The 20,465-nt window shown below is 39.7% G+C and overlaps 1 pseudogene; it reads left to right on the forward strand.

The window, feature by feature from the left end:
- Positions 1 to 16,750: 16,750 nt before the first annotated feature.
- On the forward strand, positions 16,751 to 18,172 carry LOC147577467 (putative RNA-binding protein Luc7-like 1 pseudogene; annotated as a pseudogene).
- The last annotated feature ends 2,293 nt before the right edge of the window (positions 18,173 to 20,465 follow it).

The following is a 20,465-nucleotide window of genomic DNA, read 5'->3' on the forward strand; positions in this document are numbered from 1 at the left end:
TGGGCAGAAGACATGAATAGACACTTCTCTAAAGAAGACATCCAGATAGCCAACAGGCACATGAAAAGATGCTCAACATCACTCCTCATCAGAGAAATACAAATTAAAACCACACTCAGATATCACCTCACGCCAGTCAGAGTGGCTAAAATGAACAAATCAGGAGACTATAGATGCTGGAGAGGATGTGGAGAAACGGGAACCCTCTTGCACTGTTGGTGGGAATGCAAACTGGTGCATCCACTCTGGAAAACAGTGTGGAGGTTCCTCAAAAAATTAAAAACAGATCTACCCTATGACCTAGCAGTAGCATTGCTAGGAATTTACCCAAGGGATACAGGAGTGCTGATGCATAGGGCCACTTGTACCCCAATGTTTATAGCAGCACTTTCAACAATAGCCAAACTATGGAAAGAGCCTAAATGTCCATCAACTGACGAATGGATAAAGAAACTATGGTTTATATACACAATGAATTACTACTTGGCAATGAGAAAGAATGAAATATGGCCTTTTGTAGCAATGTGGATGGAACTGGAGAGTGTTATGCTAAGTGAAATAAGTCATACAGAGAAAGACAGATACCGTATGTTTTCACTCTTACGTGCATCCTGAAAAACTTAACAGAAGACCATGAGGCAGGGGAAGGAAAAAAAAAGTTAGAGAGGGAAGGAGCCAAACCATAAGAGACTTAAAAGCTGAGAATAAACTGAGGGTCGATGTGGGATGGGAGGGAGGGGAAAGTGGGTGATGGGCATTGAAGAGGGCACCTGTTGGGATGAGCACTGGGTGTTGTATGGAAACCAATTTGACAATAAATTTCTAAAAAAAAAAAGTTAGCACTGTTATTTTCACTTACGGAAGCCAGCAATTTTTGTCTTTATTTTATTTTGTATAAGCTAGCTTGCATTGGACTTTTCATGAAAAAAGATCTAATACAAATATCAAATTAAAACCTACTTACTCTGGGGGTGCCTGGGTGGCTCAGTAGGTGGAGCATCCGACTTTGGCTCAGGTCATGATCTCTCAGTTCGTGAGTTCAAGCCCCAAGTCGGGATCCGTGCTGACAGTTCAGAGCCTGGAGCCTGCTTCAGATTCTGTGTCCCCTTCTCTCTCCGCCCCACCCCTGCTTGTGCTCTGTCTCTCTCTGTCTTTCAAAAATGAATAAACATTTAAAAAAATTAAAAAAAATAAAACCTTACTTACTCTGGCTTATGCATTGGTCTGTGAACCCGGTTAGTAAGCCCACTCTCAGTGTGCTGACAGACAGTATTTTTGAGTGTACTAAAATGAGTACCAGATCCTGGGGCAGGATAAATTCACCAATCCAAAGGCAGGTTTGTGAATCCGTACAGTGTCAGAGAGAAGAGCATGCACTTTGCCAGAATAAAGACTTGGCATTACATTTCAGGAGGCCCATCTACCCAGAGAACAGTTCTTGGGGAGGTAAGTTATGTAATATATCTCTAAGTCTCAGTACTCAGAAGTGTTAAATGGAGTTAATAGTAACATACCTGATACTGCAAGGACTTAATAAGAGCAACAGCAACAGTTACTGACCACCCATTATGTACAAACTGCTGCTTTAAGTCATATGTAGAACAAGCAAGAGCTCATGGATGAGACCTACTACTATGCTTGAGAAATTGAGACATCTTGGCAATGCACTAAGGAGCCTGTCTTGTAAAGAGCCCATTGCCTTTTAATGTTGGAGAATCGTAATTCAATAACGACTTGTGTTTATTGGTTATTTGGGTTTGTTTGTTTTGGGGTATTTTGAGGAGCTTTTTGGTCAGAACAAGATATAAGAGTATCTTTGTTTACGACTTTTCATTTTGGATACCTCTATTTTCCTTGCATTAAAAAATTTTCACGTTTTTCCAATAGGGTTAAAGAATTTCACCTAGAAATTGAAAAATTGGAAATGACAATAAAATATCAAAAAAGAATATATCTAATCCTCCCATCTGGCTAATTTAAAGTTACAGTTCATCCGATTTTACCCAGTCTGAGAAACTACATAATATTCCAAGCCTCCAGAACTCAGCAGCTCATCACAAATAATAAAGAGAGCTGTGTAAAAATCCCTTTGTGGCCTCCCTGACCTCATGAGCTCTAAACACTTTTCTGGCTCTGATCTTTTTTGTGCAGTTCAACTTGTAACAAAAGCGACAGCTTTCAGAAAGCAATGCTTCAATCAGTAACCAGAATGTGGAGCTTATGCGAACAGGACCCTAGGTTCAACCAATTGGTTTCATGGGCAAATTGGCTTCATGGAATGAAAAATCCAGTTCTATAACTATGATCAGCACTCCTATCTCAAGCCAGCACTCTTCCAAATACATGCCCGTAATTGCAGCAGCAAGCTAGTAAGAGAAATATGGGTGTCTCAGCATAACCTGTCACAACTAAGAGAAGGAGCAATCATAACACAGGATCTCCAGTTTACCTCATGCATGCTTTGCACAAACTGTCCCATCTGAGGGACAGAGACGTATCGAACATCTACTCGAACCTACAGGGATTTGCATTCTAGTATGGTGATTAAAACACTTGTGAAACCACAGTAAAACAATTTTGGAGAAGAAAACTAAAAATTAGTTTCAATAATCAGGCCATGTAAGAGTTTACTGTGTAGCCATGTGTGTCAAATTGTTGGCCATTTAACTTGCAAGAGGACACTAAGTTAAGAACTGCATAGAAAAGGTGCTGAAGCTCGAAGAGCTTAGGGGGTTGGACAGATATCACATAGTTTAAAGACAGCAAAGTCAGGATCTGACCCAGTTTTATGTAAGGTCAAAATCACCTCTGTTAACCACACTACTGTACTACCTTCCTAATAGAAGAGTACAAACAATGCAGAGAAAGCCAGGGACCTCAGTCTTTTCATGCAAATGGTATCTACTGAATGGGGCAGCTTAGATAGGAAGTAGCCTTTCATGCTAAGGGACTATCTGCGTCTTCTGTATGTGATTGCTTTGCACCAGAGAATTAAACAGTGGACTTATATAAGATAGGAACAGAGTGATCATTGCTTTTCCAAAACTGCCCATTGCACCTTGGCAGGTACTTATGTTTTCTTCAAACAGGAGAATGCCCAGACGCAGTGCCATGAATCTAAATGCATAGGCCTTTTAACAGGATTCTTAGGGGGCAACTTTACAAGTGCCTGAAATAATGACCAAAGCAATTTTTAAAATGTGTTCAAATAACAGTTGTGAGCACCGTCAGGTTGTTCCACCCAAGATGCAAAAGAAAGGTAATTACCTGTAAAACACATAAAATGTACATTGTTTACTCATCATTAACTCTGAACACCTTTATGCTAATGGATACAATAAGACATGCTCCCAGCAATAGGGTGACATAAACAGCCTAAGTCAGAGGGACACAAAGACCTCCCCAGCTGAGTCAATGACATCCCAGTAACCTTGAAGAATTCCTGTGACCAGCCATGGACTTTAATCACCTGTGGAAGCAGTAAATTATGAGAGAAAACCCAATAGGCACCAGAGACTGCTTTAGAGACATTACCTTGTCTTTACACAGTCCTATGAAGGTGATGTGCCAGGCAAAGAAATAGAGAAGCAAGGAAGAATATAAATGACAAGACACAATGAAAAGACAAAATCTTAGTCCTCTGAATCCCAAGAATTTTTTTTTATAATTGCTACTCCTCCAAAGTTTCTATCATGTGGGGGTTCTCACAGTTCTTTTTTAAAACATTAAAAAGGCATTTCTGGAAAAGTTTGAAATCATAGAACTAGAGTCTTGCTTTTACCATCTATTCATGTTTCCTCCTCCACATTCTCTGGGAAGCACAGAAGTTAAACTAATGTTTATTGAGTTCCTACACTACACCAGGCAACTTATACACAATATATATAGGAACAAGTGTTCTCAATAAACTTTTTAGTACTTGTCTTTTTCATAACCCATCCTTTCCTCCTAGAAGCAGAAATTATCCAAAGAGCCATTGGGGGAAAAAAAAACAAGCAGAATAAGAGGGTAATACATGTTACTCCTGTTCTTGACATTTTTCTTTTTAATGTGGTAGCTTTCATTGATTTTGAAAAAACTTCTGACAATAAGAGTTTGTGATTTTTTTATCAAGCACTTTTACTTCATTTATGGTAACTTTAGTAACAGAGAAAAAACTAGGTTGCCAATAGCTAAAACAATTTCATTGAAATAATTCATAATGATAGCAGGATAGATACATATAAATACAGGTAGATATAGATACATAATCTCCACTTCAGTCCTTCAGTGAGATAAAGGAGAATGTAGGCTGGAAAAAATGAGAGGGTAAGCATCCCATAGACCTTGAGCTAGATGGGGTTGAATTTTTGGCAAATGGAGGAGCCCTGTGTCCCAGCCACACATAGCGTCCCAAATGGGATTCAGAGGGGGATATCTGAGGTTGCTCTCTAAGGGCCTTGGCCTTGAAAGCACTATTAAGGGCCTCTGTGCGCCATTGGGGAGGACCTCTCAAACTGAGAGCTCTGAGCTGGTCCAGTACAGTTCTATAAGAATAATGACAAAAGACCAGTCTGTGTAAAAGCACCATGTATACTAGCTATACATATGACCATGATTAAATGACAAATTCACTAAGCTTTAGTTGCCATATTTGTAAAATCATAACATACCTTGAGGCAAAGGTATAAAACTTAATAATTCATAAATCTATGTGACATATAGTATGTGTTCAATAAGTGACAGCTATTACCATCATCATCATCATTATTATTTTATAAATGTGTTCCACTATACAGAAAAGAAAAGGTGACCTTTCCATAAAAAGGTATCTGGAGAAGGTGCTATGGTATACAACTCAGATCTTCAGGACCCAGGCATTCGTGAACTGGGCTACCTGGTGTATGGATCACATATCACATGCACTAGCAGAAGCTGTGAGATCACGTGTAGAACTGGATCTAAGGGCTCTGAAACAAGGGGCATGGAACATTAAGTTGGATGAGGAAGAATCTATCACTATGGGAGCATTCTCCTGTGAGACAGGATTTAACATTCTTTTCTTTTTTTAATGTTTTTTTAATGTTTATTTATTTTTGAGAGAGAAAGAGAGACAGAGTGTGAGCAGGGGAGGGGAAGAGAGAAAGGGAGATGCAGAATCCGAAGCAGGCTCCAGGCTCTGAGCTGTCAGCACAGAGCCCGACATGGGGCTCGAACTCACGAACTGTGAGATTATGACCTGAGCCAAAGTCAGACACTTAACCAACTGAGCCACTCAGGTGCCCCAAGACAGGATTTAACATTCTGCAAGGGCTTCAGGAAAGTGCTAACAGGATGTTCAGGTGATGTTAGAAGCACAAAGAAAGTTATGGCCTGTGTTAGGTGAATGATAAATATCGGAAGAGCACACAACTCTTGATCTCAGGGTCAGAGTTTGAGTCCCACGTTGGATGTAGTAGAGATTACTTAGATAGATAGATAGATAGATAGATAGATAGATAGATAGATAGATAGACTTTTAAAAAAGACAAGAAATATCAGAAATTCTTCACTCCTAGATAGACTAGCTTGATGTAGAGGTGCAAGCTGAAAACTGACAGCTGGTTGTGTACCCAGCTACCTGCTTTGCGTGAAAAGTGGTGATGATATATACGGTGCCATGAGAAATAGCAAAGGGCTTGGCTGGTTGGACCAAGCCCAGGAGGATAAAGACTAGGAGACTTGGGACAGAGAAGTCTGAGAAAGAGGCATGTAACTAAACATAGAGAAACGGACCCAGGGTGTGATACCTGCATATTGTATATTATGCACTTGGGAACCACTGTGTCATCTGGCACCCGGAAGATCCGCTGGAGCATCCATTGGCACTGCCCTATCCAGTCTGAAGGAGAGCCTCACTCTCACATTCATTCACAGATAGTGTTGAAGAGCACTTCCCTGGAAATCTTCTGCCTTGTGTACATATCCCTGAGTCTCCCAAGGAACCCAATCCAAGAAAAGGCCAAATTAAACATTCATAATTTAAAAGGAAAGACCAGAGCACCTAGGTGACTCAGTCGGTAAAACGTCTGATTCTTGATTTCGGGCCAGGTCATGATACCAGGGTTGTGGGATCAGGCCCTGTGTCAGGCTCTGCATTGAGTGTGCAGCTTGCTTAAAATCTTTTTCTTTCTTTCTTTCTTTCTTTCTTTCTTTCTTTCTTTCTTTCTTTCTTTCTTTCTTTCTTTCCCTCCCTCTCTCTCTCTCTCTCCCCCCCACCCCCTCACCCATCTCCCCCATTTGTGCTTGCCTGCTCTCTCTCTAAAATAAAAAATAATACAAAATAATTTAAAAAATAAGGAAAGACAATGGAAATTTTGTATGAAAGATAATACTTTCATCATAAAACGTGTATTTTAAATCCCTGAATATTTTAAAGACGACTCAAACAAGTGGCTAAAATTGTTATCACCACCACCCACCCTACACCTGCCAACCATACAAACAAAGACTTACAACTCACAGATATACCCACACACATATACCACCCATTCCTTGGAACAAAAACGAACAGAACAGTGGGCTTTCTTACAAAATCAGATTTCAGATTGGGGAAAAATCAGAATACAATCTAGAATGTGTACAACATACATACCTGGCAATAAATGATTAAATATGTGATGTTTAACTATATGATGGAATATTATACCAAAAATGAAAATGGTCTCATTTAAGGATATTTAATGACATGTTATTACAAAGTTTGACATATTACAAAGAGAATAAAATATATTATAAAATAAATATGATACCACTTCACACCCATTAGAATGGCTATTATCAAAAAACAAACAAATAAAACAGAAAACAACAAAGGTTTACACAGATGTAGAAAAACTGGAACCCTTGTGCATGGTTGATGGGAAAGTAAAATGGTGCAGCTGCTAGAGAAAACAGCATGATGTTTAAAAAAAAAAAAAACTAAACACGGAATTACAATATGATCCAGCAATTCCACTTCTGGATACATACACAAAAGAATTGAAAACAGGGGGCACCTGGGTGGCTCAGTTGGTTAAGCATACAACTTGGCTCAGGTCATGATCTCACTGTTTGTGGGTTCAAGCCCAGCATCAGGCTCTGTGCTGCCAGCTCCAAACCTAGAGCCTGCTTCAGATTCTGTGTCTCCCTCTCTCTCTGTCCCTCCCCTGCTCACAGTCTCTCTGTCTCTCTCTCAAAAATAAATAAACATTAAAAATTAAAAAAAAAAAAAAAGGAATTGAAAACAGGATTATTCACAATAGCCAAAAGGTGGAAACATCACAAATGTCCATCAACAGGTGACTAAATAAAATGTAGTATATATGTACATACACTGGAATATTACTCAGCCATAAAAAGGATTAAAATTTGGATATACTGTACAACACAGAGAAACCTTAAAGACATTACAGTTAAGTGAAGTAAGCCATACACAAAAGGATAAATATTGCATGATTCTCGTATTTATATGAGGTACCTAGGATAATCAAATTGGGAGAGACAGAAAGTAGAACAATGGTGACAAGGAGTTACAGGGAGGGAGGAATGGGGATTTATTGTTTAATGGGTACAAAATTTCATCGTGGAATGATGAAGAAATTCTGGAGATGGTTAGTGGTGGTGGTTACGCAACACTGGGAATGTACTTAATACCACGGAAATGTATACTTAAAAATGGCTAACTGAGTCAATTTTATGTTATGCATAATACACAACAAAAAAAATCATTTGAAAACAACCAAATATGGTGAACTATCATACAATTTTGTGAAAACATAGCTAGGCTCTATAATGAGCATCTAAGAATCCACTCCTCCCCCCCTTCTTTCCTTCCTTCAAAAACCATATATTGAACACTTTGAGTCACATCCTAAATATTTAGAACACAAAGATTTCTGAGGCAGAAAAGTGTCCTATAAAGGGCACACAGAGCCATAATTTAGAATGAGAAAAGAGATACTGAAGAGAAAATGTCACCACAATTTGATTAAACACTCTAATGATTATAAAGACAGAATGTTGGGAGAGCAGTCAACTCTGCTCTTCCTCTGCCCCTAATAAAGTTCTGGGATATTAGCAGTAGAGCTGGCATGGAGCATTTATATCAAAATATATTTTTCAACAAAATAAATATTTTCAACACCTACCTCATAGGAAATATATCACACCTAATTCAAGGCTTGCTTCTAAAAAACTTCTATCATGCCCATCGACCGTCCTATGGAAATTTGTACTATGCATAACAGCTGTTTACAATCTTTCTCCAACATTAGACTACCAGTTGAACATATTGCTATATCTTGTTCACCACTGTACCCCTATTGGCCATCCTGGTGTCCAGCACTGAATAAAAGTTCAAGACCTGATGGCTGAATAAACATGATGGAGAAGGAAGAAAGAGGCTGAGGGTCCTTGGAGCCTATACGGGGACTGAGGACTAATGTCATCGCAAAAGATGGTATCCTATTTAGGGTCCAAAATAGAGCAGAATACCTCTTTGTCCCAAAAGTGATTGGTAAACTGAATGACAGCTGAGGGTTGAGATCCCTGTTGTTCGTAATTTCTTGGTGGGAACTCTAGCAGTTTCTTGAACTGTTATGTGTTTAAACTATATGTTTATTAGACTATGATAAATCTCTATTTAAAACTAAAAGATCTAGAATGAAGGGATGAATAAATAAATAAGCAAACAAATAAAATTTCTATCATCTCTGGAAAAATAAAACCTACTTAAAAATTAAATTGAGAAAAAAATGTATATTAGAATGGAAAGTGTTTAAAAGGCAATGTGTTAAGAAAAATATAGTTGAGATCAGATACACTGAATGCTAGTCCCAATTCAACCACTTAAAACTGAGTAATCATGGGATCAATTATGTAATTTTCTGGGCCCCAGTTTCTTTGTCTATAAAATGAAAACACTGAAGGGATAACTCTCAAGGTTCTTTCAGGTCTATTTTTCCTGAATTCCACATACATCACTATGGCTCATGGTGCTATAGAATCAGGTGAAGTATCACAGAGTTTATAACATCTAGGATTATCATTGCATCTGTAGCTATCAGGTTTGCTTGGGAAACATGACCAAATTGTATTTAGAAAAGACAAAAAAAAAAAGTTTCCCATGAATAACAGTAGGAATAAGATTACTAATCTAAATATCCTCAGCAAATATGACATTGACAATCTAAGATTAATGAGAAAATTAAAATCTTTCAGTTATGTAACCATTTTTCTTTTGTTTAAACTACAGGGGCACGCAAATGTCCATCACTGATGAATAGATATATACATATAATGGAATATTACTTGGCAATCAAAAATAGTGAAATTTTGCCATTTGCAACAATGTGGATGGAACTAGAATATATTATGCTAAGCAAAGTCAGTCGGTCAGAGAAAGATAAATATCATATGATTTCACTCATATGTGGAATTTAAGAAACAAAATAAATGAACAAAAAGAAATAGATAAACATAGGAGAAGGGAAAGAAAAATAAGATAAAAACAGAGAGGGAGGCAAACCATAAGAGACTCTTAATTAAATACAGATACCAAACTGAAGGTTGCTGGAGGGGTGTTGGATGGGGGGGGTGGGCTAAATGGGTTATGGGCTTAATTAAGGAGGGCACTTATTGGGATGAGCACTGGGTACTATATGTAAGTGATGAATCACTGGGTTCTACTCCTGAAACCATTATTACACTACATGTTAACTAACTTGGATTTAAATAAAATTTTAAAAATAAATAAATTTTTAAAAAAGTATGGGGGGAACCTGGGTGGCTCAGCTGATTAAGTGTATGACTCTTGACCTCAACTCAGGTCTTGATCTCAGGGTTATGAGTTCAGATCCTGTAATGGGCTCCACACTGGGTGTGGAGCTTACTTAAAAAAAAAAAAAAAGTATGGATGAGCAAAGAGAAAATCATATCAGTCTCTCACTTATTCTTTTGATGGTTAATTTTATGTGCCAATTAAGCTATAGTGCATAACTGTTTGGTCAAACACTTATCTAGATGTTTCTGTAAATGTATTTTTTAGATGTGATTATTTCATTCAATAGACTTTAAGTAAAAGAGATTACTCTCCACAATACAGGTAAGCCTCACTCAGTCTGAAGAGCAAAGATTCTCAAGGTAGAAACAATTTTCACAACTGCAACATGGAAACCCTGCCTGAATTTCCACCTTGCTGGCCTGCCCTACAATACAAATTCCAGACTTGCCAGCCTCAATAGCTTAAACCAGTAACTTAAAATAAATCTCCTTCTCTCTCATTCACATATACATGAATTCTGCTTCTCTAAAGAACCCTGACTAATGCAATTATCTTAACACTATCATAAATGCGTTATTTATTGTTGTTTAGAAAGTATGATTTTTCATTTAGAATAGCTGGGGAGAAAGTTCTAGAAGATGCATCAAAGAAACTCTCTGCTCAGTCATTCTCAATTGAAATTCATGATGTTGCTTGAAGCATACGGTTTCTTGATCTCTAAACACATTGCAGTCTTAGACTTGCTTTCTGCTACCAAGAAAATTTGAGGGATATGAAATCATAGAATCTTTGAGTTGCAATCGAAGAAACAGACTTAATTCAGATAATAGCAGTGACAATAATGATAGTGGTAGTAGCAGTAGTAATTACAATAATGGTTCACATGACTAAAAAATACAAAGCAGACCTGACTTTAGACCTAAAAATCTTCCATCAATGTCATCAAGACCCCTGAGCCGTCCTCGACTTCGACTTTTTCAGTGAAGAACTTACTCTTAGACATTCTCCCATATGGTAGCTCCTAGGTAATTCAATCATTGTCTCATCCTACATCTAACAACTCCCAGTGGAAATAGACAGACTCTAATTCTCAATAATTGCAACAAATTTCCACACTACTCTAATGATTTCCTCTTATAATGTGACTATATCTAAATAAATCACTATTGAGAGGATAGAATATGCTGATTTGTCAGCAATACGTCACTTCTTACAACTTGGAATGTAGAAAGGAAGGGAATAACATTGCAGGGTTGATGTAGGGGCAAGAAGTAGGAAAGAAAAAATTCCCAGAGAAAACTGCTATTGTCAGAGAACAGCACTATTTATCAAGAATAAAAATTAAAAATAGAGGATAATAATCTTTCTAGTGGGTATACTTGACCTAGAGGTCTATAATAAATAGGTTTCTAAAATGGCCCATGAGGTGCTCCCCAGAATAGCCACCTTGTAAAACCCCTCCTCTTGAAAAAAACATCATCATAGCCTGTGAATATGATAGAATATATGACTCCCATGATTATGTTACATCATAGGGCAGAAAAGATTTTTCAGATATAATTAAAAGTCCCTAATCAGTGACTTTAAGTGAATCAACAGGGGCTTATCCTTGGTGGGGCTGACATAATCAGATGAGGACTTTAAAAGAGACTGGAAGCATCAGAGAACTCTGGTGCTGTATAGACAAGTCATGAATTGTTTTTTCAATGGGGCCTTGTGTCTTGCCTAAGGCCTGAGGGTGGCCTCTAGGGGCTGAGAGCAACCCTAGCCAATTGTTAATATGAAAACTAAGGTCTAGATCATTTTATAACCCAAAGAACTGAATCCTGCCTGTCAATTGCCTAAATGAGCTGGGAAGAACTCTCTCCAGCTACAAATGAGAGACCACAGCACTGGCCAACACCAGTTATATCATGTAGGGAATTCTAATCTACAGGAAGTGTAAGGCAACTTGGTGGTTTTTAAGAATATGCTAATTTGTTACATAGCAATAGGAAATGAACAGAAGGTCACTGCTTAAATTCCTTTGTGTTTCCATTTCCATGACAAACAGCACAATATACAAAAGTGCACACCACGTATGTTAATAATGACAATTGCAGTGGTAGTTTTCTTTGAGTATTTTTAGTTCCCAACAGTGGCAAATAAGATAATTTTGAGATGTGAAATGTGCTCTTGCCTGCAATATGCCCTGCAGCTGAGTTTCAGGCATATTTTTTGGCAAAATAATCTGAGTCTTAATTTCACTTGCTGAGCTAAAGAGAGAAAAATGTTGATTGTTTACATGGTTAATACTCTTCTCTGTCACAAAGAGCAATGTGCATTTCTTGAAATCTGTTAAATTCTTTTAAAGTTATGCCTTCTTATCTCTAAATCAGTAGATGCACCCTGAAGCTTTAACATTCCAAAGAGATGGAGGAAATGCAGAAAATGTTTCCAAAAGATGTCCTTTCCTATTGAACTAATGGAAGGGAATTGTAGAATCTTTACCAAAAATAAGACATTTTGGAAGAACCAGGAGCCAGAAAATGTGTTGTGTCCTCCCTAAATCTTTTTTCCAAGCCTGTGACCTTGGGAAAAGCTCTTCTGCATAAAAGATTGAATAAACCCCAACAAAAAGAATCAGTGAAAGGATTCCATGAAAATGTAGTGCTTTATGAATTCCAAAGTGCTAACTAAAATTAAAACACAGGATAACATATTAATTAAGTTGAGGGTTTTTTTTTCCTTCCCAAAACAGTATATTCTAGACACTAGCATATTTAGAATGTAAACCTTTTAGGAATGATGAAGCATAGGGCATAAATGATCCTTGGACTGCATTGTAGAATATATTCCATTGGAATGTTGATACTAGAAAACCAATTACACTAAACAGCCTGTTAAATAAAACTTAACCTCATAAATTATAGTACTTGTATACTTTGTAAAATTTATGTATAGGGACACATTTAAATGTATGGTAAATTAAAGCAATTATTAATTAATTGTTACTGGCCTAAGAGTCTTGAGTTATTAGTGTAATTAAGGCTATTTGTATAAGAATGAATCTGGATACAGGATGGTATCTTTTTTTTTCGTTTTTATTTTTTGACTTTCTTTAACCAGAGTTTAATAAGAATCCAAAATCATTTATATCCCAACAGGTAGGGTGCCAGTGAGTTAGAGATGATTTCAGTCAGGCAAAGTGATGGCTCAAACGTCTCACTGCTCTTTGGTTGTTATGACAGTGCAGTGAGAAGGTTTCTCCATTCTCTGGGTAATATTCATGAGGGTGACTTACTGCTATTATCAGGGAGGAAGACCTTCTTCTGTTCCATGGTCCTTCTAGCCGGACTTAGAATCAAATTGACATGAGACAGATTTGATAGGAGAAAAATCCAATTTAATACGTATATGTAGGAGGAATCCACACAGACATGAATTCCAAAGACAATGAGGCAACAGGAAGCTCATATAAGCTAAGGAGAGAGGTAGGGATCTGGGGACCCAAAGGGGAGAAAACTCATCACCAAGAAGGTGAAAAGGAGTATTGGGGGGAAAACAGAGTTGCTCTATTATGCAGAGAAGTTCCTTCAGTAAAGGGAGTCTGTGAGTAACTCTCTTCCTTTTGCAGGCTCTCCTTTCCAATGTAAATTTAGGCACTTATGGAGGAGGCAACAAAGCTTTTCCTGTATCTGCTAGGTTTTAATTGCTTTTAACTTGAAATAATCTTTACGCCAAAGCGGCACATTTTGGGGAATTTCATCCTACACCCCTTCATTATCTTTGCTTCTTTCTAGAAAGTCTTTTTTGTAACATTTATTTAAAATGATCCCTTATCCCATCATACACAATATCCTGCTATTCACAGAAAGTAAGGAAGCTTCTCTATAAATACATCTCACACAGAAACTTCAGGGGTACCTCTGGAAACTGCATTGTCTGACAACTTCATGCTGCAGTTCAGAAATCCAGATTCAGATTTCCCCTGGACTCTCCCTGGACCCTACATTTGTTTTCCCATTGTTCTGGATGAAAGTCATTCCTCCACTACCAAGCCCTTCACTTAGCCTAGGACAGTTGTGACTCTTGCTCAATGATACAGCATTCTCTATTTCCAAGAGATAACTACTTAGGGCAAAAAGAAAAATGTTATTGTAATATCTGCCTTGGTCTGTTTTTAACAAAAGTCCTTACAGCTAGAAAACCCTTTAACCTAGAAGTATTTGATTAGATCAGAACAAATCAGCACCTCCAGCTCAACAAACATAGATACTAAATTAAGAAGTAAATCTGGCCAGTTTTGCCTTTTCCCACAAAACAGACTTGGGAACTAGAGGGAAATGTACAACAAAGAACTATAAACTTCTAAAAACGCCTAGGTTTAATCTATTGAGCGAGTCTCTGTACTATTTTGAAAGTTGTGATGATGCCTGATGGGCTGTCCTGATTAATAAGATGATGCAGAATCAATGTGTCAAATTCAGGGTTAACACTATTTAAATTAGCTATTTAAAGCATGTTACACCTTTCCAAGGGGCATTTGCACTGGAGAAACTGTGGGGGTCAGGACTCAAATGCAGATCTTCTGCATTTCATCAAAATTGAGTTACTGGTTCCTTTGTGCATTCTTGGGCAAATCATTGTAGCAGTTAAAAGAAAACAAGGAAAGTAATACTTAACACCAAAAGATTAAATCCCCATGGGAATGCAAGCTGGTGCAGCCACTCTGGAAAACAGTAGGGAGGTTCCTCAAAAAACTAAAAATAGAACTACCCTATGACCCAGCAATTGCACTACTAGGCATTTATCCATGGGATACAGGTGTGCTGTTTCAAAGGGACACATGCACCCCAATGTTTATAGCGGCACTATCAACAAGAGCCAAAGTATGGAAAGAGCCCAAAAGTCCATCAATGGATGAATGGATAAAGAAGATGTGGTATAGGGGGATTACAGGAGAAGATGGCGGCGTAGGAGGACGCTGGGCTCACCACGTCCTGCAGATCGCTTAGATTCCACCCGCATCTGCCTAATTTACCCAGAAAACCACCAGAAGACTAACAAAACAGACTCTCCGGAGCCAAGCATAGATGAGAGGCCCACAGAAAAGGAAGAGGGTGGGAAGGGTAGAGAGACGGTGCGCCATACATTGACTGGCGGGAGGGAGCTAGGGCAGTGGAGGGGCAGCCAGCCCACCCCGCAAGGCAGAGCCCCCAGTCTGGCTTGCAAAAGTGGAGGGGCCATTCTGACAGCCAGCAGGAATTAACATCTGGAATGTTGTAAGTCAACAGCTCTGCTAGGAGAGCTGGAGGGAGAGTTGTTGAGCCCTGTAAGACAGAGCTCAGCTTGGTGGGGAACAAAGGCTCTGAGAAGCACCATCTCCCTCACCCATCCCCCAGCCAAAATCCCAAAGGGAACCAGTTCCTGTAACAGAACTTGCTTCCACCATGCAAACACCCAAAGTTGTGCTTCTGCAGATATATCCCTCCGACGGGTCTGCCTCCCTCCTGGTGCCGCAGGGCCCCTCCCGAAGCAGACCAATGGAGGCAAAGCAAGCAGAGCCTGCCCATCCCACCCCTGTGCACCTTGTGGATCCACCCCGGCTAAGATGCCAGATCCCATTGAAGCAGTACCACAAGACTGGCAGTGTGCAAACAGCCCAGACAGAGGCCACACCACTCCACAGTGAGTCCTGCCCCTGGGAGAGGGGAAGATAAGGTACACACCAGTCTGACTGTAGCCCCAGCGGTGGGCTGGGGCAGACATCAGGTCTGACTGCAGCCCCGCACACCAATTCAAGTTATTCTAGACAGCACAGACGAAGACCCCTGCAGTTCCCCGCCACTCCAGGGACTATCCAAAATGATGAAACAGAAGAATTCTCCTCAAAAGAAACTCCAGGAAGTAGCGACAGCTAACGAACTGATCAAAAACGATTTAACCAATATAGCAGAAAATGAATTTAAAATAATAGTCATAAAATTAAACACTGGGCTTGAAAAAAGTATAGAGGACAGCAGAAAATCTATTACTACAGAGATCAAGGGACTAAGGAACAGCCAGGAGGAGCTAAAAAATCCTATAAATGAGCTGCAAAATAAAATGGAGATGACCACAGCTTGGACTGAAGAGGCAGAGGAGAGAATAGGTGAATTAGAAGATACAATTACAGAAAAAGAAAAAGCTGAGAAAGAGATAAAAAAAAATCCAGGAGTATGAGGAGAGACTTAGAGAACTGAGTGACATAATTACATGAAATAATATAGGCATAATTGGTATTCCAGAGGAGGAAGAGAGAGGGAAAGGTGCTGAAGGTGTACTTGAAGAAATCATAGCTGAGAACTTCCCTGAACTGGGGAAGGAAAAGGCACTGAAATCCAAGAGGCACAGAGAACTCCCTTCAGACGTAACTTGAATTGATCTTCTGCACGACATATCAGAGTGAAACTGGCAAAATACAAGGATAAAGAGAGAATTCTAAAGCAGCTAGGGATAAACATGCTCTAACATATAAAGGGAGACCGATAAGACTCATGATGGATCTGTCTACTGAAATTTGGCAGGCCAGAAAGGAATGGCAGGACATCTTCAATATGATGAACAGAAAAAAAATGCAGCCAAGAATCCTTTATCCAGCAAGTCTGTCATTTAGAATAGAAGGAGAGATAAAGGTCTTCCCAAACAAACAAAAACTGAAGGAATTCATCACCACTAAACCAGCCCTACAAGAGATCCTAAAGGAGATCCTGTGAGACAAAGTACCAGAGACATCACTGCAAGCATAAAACTTACAGACATCTCAATGACTCTAAACTTATATCTTTCTATAATAACACTGAATGTAAATGGACTAAATGTGCCAACCAAAAGACATAGGGTATCAGAATGAATAAAACAAGACCCATCTATTTGCTGTCTACAAGAGACTCATTTTAAACCTGAGGACAGCCTCCCGGCGTCCCCCGCGGCGGGAAGGAGCTAAGTGGGCTCGAGGCCGACGCGACCAGCGTTCGTCGCCGCTGCCGCCGCCGTTGCCCGTGCGCTGAGAGGAGTCGTCGCGGCCATCCCTACCGCCCTCGCCGGCCATCATGTCCGCCCAGGCGCAGATGCGGGCCCTGCTGGACCAGCTTATGGGCACGGCCCGGGACGGAGACGAAACCAGACAGAGGGTCAAGTTTACAGATGACCGTGTCTGCAAGAGTCACCTTCTGGACTGCTGCCCCCATGATATCCTGGCTGGGACGCGCATGGATTTAGGAGAATGTACCAAAATCCACGACTTGGCCCTCCGAGCAGACTATGAGATTGCAAGTAAAGAAAGGGACCTGTTTTTTGAACTAGATGCAATGGATCACTTGGAGTCCTTTATTGCCGAGTGTGATCGGAGAACTGAGCTTGCCAAGAAGCGACTGGCAGAGATGCAGGAGGAGATCAGTGCAGAAGTTTCTGCGAAGGCAGAAAAAGTACATGAGTTGAATGAAGAAATCGGAAAACTTCTTGCTAAAGCTGAGCAGCTGGGAGCTGAAGGAAATGTTGATGAATCCCAGAAAATTCTTATGGAAGTGGAAAAAGTCCGTGCAAAGAAAAAAGAAGCTGAGGAAGAATACAGAAATTCCATGCCCGCTTCCAGTTTTCAACAGCAGAAGCTGCGCGTCTGTGAGGTCTGTTCAGCCTACCTTGGTCTCCACGACAATGACCGTCGCCTTGCAGACCACTTCGGGGGCAAGTTACACTTGGGGTTCATTCAGATTCGAGAGAAGCTTGATCAATTGAGGTAAACTGTGGCTGAAAAGCAGGAGAAGAGGAATCAGGATCGACTGAGGAGGAGAGAGGAGAGGGAGTGGGAGGAGCAGCTGAGCAGGAGGTCTGGTTCAAGAACCAGAGATCGCAGGGGGTCGCGCTCCCGGGACCGGCGTCGGAGGAGGTCAAGATCTACCTCCAGGGAGAGACGGAAGTCATCCCGGTCCCGGTCCCGAGACAGACACCGGCGCCACCGCAGCCGTTCCCGGAGCCACAGCCGGGGCCACCGCCGGGCTTCCAGGGACCGGAGTGCGAAATACAAGTTCTCCAGAGAGCGGGCGTCAAGGGAGGAGTCTTGGGAGCATGGACGCAGTGAGTGAGGGGCCGCTGACTGGAGGCTGGAGAGCTCCAACGGCAAGACAGCTTCACGGAGATCGGAGAAGAAGGAGGCTGGCGAGATCTGAGCCTACATCTGGGCCTGTAAATAGTCTGTTAAACGTTTGACACAGCCTAAAGTACCCCTTTATATTTGCTGAATACACCTCATCTTTTGTAGTTTACAATTTCTATTGTTTCGGAGCTAGCTGTGAGTTTCTAGAGATGTACAGAGTTGCTCCTGTGTTCTGGGGTTATGTTGAGTAGGAATAAATAAATCTGACAGACGGCCTCCTTAAAAAAAAAAAAAAAAAAACCTGAGGACACCTTCAGATTCAGAGTGAGGGGATGGAGAACTATCTATCATGCTACTGGAAGTCAAAAGAGAGCTGGAGTAGCCATACTTATATCAGACAACCTAGACTTTAAATTAAAGGCTGTAACAAGAGATGCAGAAGGGCATTATATAATAATTACAGGGTCTACCCATCAGGAAGAGCTAACAATTATACATGTCTATGCGCCAAATACGGGAGCCCCCAAATATATAAAACAATTAATCACAAATATAAGCAACCTTATTGATACGAATGTGGTAATTTCAGGGGACTTTAATACTCCACTTACAACATTGGATAGATCATCTAGACACACATCAATAAATAAACAAGGGTCCTGAATGATACACTGGATCAGATGGACTTGACAGATATATTTAGAACTCTGCATCCCAAAGCAACAGAATATACTTTCTTCTCAAGTGCACATGGAACATACTCCAAGATAGATCACATAATGGGTCACAGAAAAGCCCTTCATAAGTATACAAGAATTGAAATCATACCATGCATGCTTTCAGACCATAATGCTCTGAAGCTTGAAATCAACCACAAGAAAAAGTCTGGAAAACCTCCAAAAGCATGGAGGTTAAAGACCACCCTACTAAAGAATGAATGGGTCAACCAGGCAATTAGAGAAGAAATTAAAAAACATATGGAAACAAATGAAAATGAAAATAGAACAATCCAAATGCTTTGGGATGCAGCAAAGGCAGTCCTGAAAGGAAAATACATTGCAATCCAGGCCTATCTCAAGAAACAAGAAAAATCCCAAATACAAAATCTAACAGCACACCTAAAGGAAATTGAAGCAGAACAGCAAAGACACCCTAAACCCAGCAGGAGAAATAATAAAGATCAGAGCAGAAATAAACAATATAGATTCTAAAAAAAAAAACTGTATAGCAGATCAATGAAACCAAGAGTTGGTTTTTTGAAAAAATAAACAAAATTGATAAACCTCTAGCCAGGCTTCTCAAAAAGAAAAGGGAGATGACCCAAATGGATAAACTCATGAATGAAAATAGAATTATTACAACCAATCCCTCAGAAATACAAGCAATTATCAGGGAATACTATGAAAAATTATATGCCAACAAACTGGACAACCTGGAAGAAATGGACAAATTCCTAAACACCCACACACTTCCAAAACTCAAACAGGAGGAAATAAAAAGCTTGAACAGACCCATAACCAGCGAAGAAATTGAATCAGTTATCAAAAATCTCCCAACAAATAAGAGTCCAGGACCAGATGGCTTCCCAGGGGAATTCTACCAGACATTTAAAGCAGAGATAATACCTATCCTTCTCAAGCTATTCCAAAAAATAGAAAGGGAAGGAAAACTTCCAGACTCATTCTATGAAGCCAGCATTACTTTGATTCCTAAACCAGACAGAGACCCAGTAAAAAAAGAGAACTACAGGCCAATATCCCTGATGAATATGGATGCAAAAATTCTCAATAAGACACTAGCAAATCAAATTCAACAGCATATAAAAAGAATTATTCACCATGATCAAGTGGGATTCACTCCTGGGATGCAGGGCTGGTTCAACATTCACAAATCAATCAATGTGATACATCACATTAATAAAATAAAAGATAAGAACCATATGATTCTGTCAATCGATGCAGAAAAAGGCATTTGACAAAATTCAGCATCCTTTCTTAATAAAAACCCTCAAGAAAGTCGGGATAGAAGGAACATACTTAAACATCATAAAAGCCATTTATGAAAAGCCCACAGCTAACATCATCCTCAATGGGGAAAAACTGAGAGCTTTTTCCCTGAGATCAGGAACACAACAGGGATGTCCACTCTCACCGCTGTTGTTTAACATAGTGTTGGAAGTTCTAGCATCAGCAATCAGACAACAAAAGGAAATCAAAGGCATCAAAATTGGCAAAGATGAAGTTAAGCTTTCACTTTTTGCAGATAACATGATACTGTAGATGGAAAACCCGACAGACTCCACCAAAAGTCTGCTAGAACTGATACATGAATTCAGCAAAGTCGCAGGATACAAAATCAATGTACAGAAATCAGTTGCATTCTTATATACTAATAATGAAGCAACAGAAAGACAAAGAAACTGATCCCATTCACAATTGCACTAAGAAGCATAAAATACCTAGGAATAAACCTGACCAAAGATGTAAAAGATCTGTACGCTGAAAACTACAGAATGCTTATGAAGGAAATTGAAGAAGATATAAAGAAATAGAAAAACATTCTGTGCTC

This window comes from Puma concolor, chromosome C2 (genome assembly GCF_028749965.1).
Source record: "Puma concolor isolate L17-30 chromosome C2, mPumCon1.1.hap2, whole genome shotgun sequence".
Lineage (NCBI taxonomy): Eukaryota > Metazoa > Chordata > Mammalia > Carnivora > Felidae > Puma > Puma concolor.